This window comes from Octodon degus, unplaced genomic scaffold (assembly GCF_000260255.1).
Source record: "Octodon degus isolate 3935 unplaced genomic scaffold, OctDeg1.0 scaffold02020, whole genome shotgun sequence".
NCBI lineage: Eukaryota > Metazoa > Chordata > Mammalia > Rodentia > Octodontidae > Octodon > Octodon degus.
The window spans coordinates 1,834-3,604 of record NW_004526596.1 but is presented as its reverse complement, the minus strand read 5'-3'; the positions used below and the strand labels follow the sequence as shown (position 1 = coordinate 3,604).

The following is a 1,771-nucleotide window of genomic DNA, read 5'->3' as shown; positions in this document are numbered from 1 at the left end:
TTTGGTGTGTTCTCATCAGAAGTCAGTGAAACAAATTTAGGGAAATTAATTTAAACCATGCATAGACATTTGAAAAATTCAAGCAGCATGTGTCACACAAAGCCCAGGACAAGTAGGAGTTATACTTGTTCATGTTGTCAGGAGTGACCCAGGTTGTCTTTGACCTCATGGATCTGGATGTGTTAAAACCAGAACTGATTCCAGAAGCTCAAATTTCAATTAATATTTTTCAAATGACTGACTTCAAAGAACCCCACCTCTGCCACTGGCATGAAAAAAATTGAACAGGTTGCCTTTAGCTGCCTCTGTGATCATGTGAGATGCCTTTATGTGACATTTTGTTATGTGGTAGGAATTCCTGCCTTGGTATATTTGCTAAAGAATCCTAGTGAGTTGTATTTTATAGGCAATTTAAGCTTCGAAAACAGTAAGATGCAAGATCTTGAATCCCTCTAAGAGTTTGGGCAGCTTAAGTTTCTCCATGTGAATAGCAATTTTACCAAAATCCCCTTGAAAAAGTCCCCTAGACAACTCTCTAGGATTCTTCAGCAAATACACCAAGGCAAGAATTCCTGCCACGTAAGTAAACTTCACACGAAGGAATCTCAAATGATCACAGAGATAGCTTAAAGCAGCCTGTTCAATTTTTTTAAGGATGCGGCTCCACATCTTATGAAGTGAGTCATTCATGATAGTGGCACTTGACTCTTGGTACTCAACGGGCTCAAGTGATTCATGTTGGTTAGGTTAGAACTCCAGAATTGGGAACTATAACAATTCCACAGTTATTTTTAGCTTCTCTAATTGCCAGGAACCAGATTTAGAATCAAACCATATAAGGACATAATGAGTTCCCTGCATTTAAAATGATTGATTTGTTTAAAATCATGGCATAAGAAAAATGTTATCATTTGTCCCTCCATTACCCATGTCAAATACTTAGAGTCATTTTATTTCTCCATAAACAGGCTAGAATCCTTACCGGTGGCAGTCTTTAGTTTATAGAACCTCAGATGCTCAGATGTGAGCTACAATAAAACTTCAGGGATTCCAAAAGAAATAGGCCTGCTTCAGAACCTGCAGCCTGTGCACACCACTGGGAACAAAGTGGATGTTCTGCCAAAGTAACTGCCTGAATGTGTGAAGCTGAGGACTTTAAACCTAGGACAAAACGGCTTGACATCCCTCTGAGAAAATATTGGTCAGCTCTCCCAGATCAATCGCCTGGAGCTGAAGGGCAATGTGTAGGACCACCTGCCTGCCCAGCTAGACCATGTGCATTATTCATGGAGTAAGCTTGCTGTGGAAGTGAATGATTACATAGACAATTTATAAGAAGAAAAAATCCATTCTTTGTTATTATTTTTCTATCTGAAAAGGATGAGATATAAGATTAAAAGTTCCCCTAGTCAGTGAAACTTACTGTACTAGAGGACTTTTTTTTTCACTAACCCTGGGGCAACACAGGATATCAGAAAGTCAGAACAATGGAAATGTCTGAATAGGAAAAGCACGAGTTGACTGGGGAATGGTGGTCTCCAGTGATAGCATAGTTTATATGTATTCTTTAGTAATAGAGGTGTTTGTGGGTAAAGAAGGGTGTTTTAAAAAGGTAGAAAATGCAGGAAGTCTACAGACCATCAACCCAAAGTTGCTTAAATCCAAACCTTAGTTCAATTTAGTTCAAAGAGATATATTTTGGGGGTTCATTTTATAAAAGACTATGTCAATTTTCCTTACTATTTGATAAAATATAGAGGAAAACATACAA

At 38.2% G+C, this 1,771-nt stretch overlaps 1 pseudogene; it reads left to right on the top strand.

Moving 5' to 3' along the window:
* LOC101583400 overlaps window positions 1-1,291 on the top strand; it is a 2,665-nt pseudogene extending 1,374 nt beyond the window's left edge.
* The last annotated feature ends 480 nt before the right edge of the window (window positions 1,292-1,771 follow it).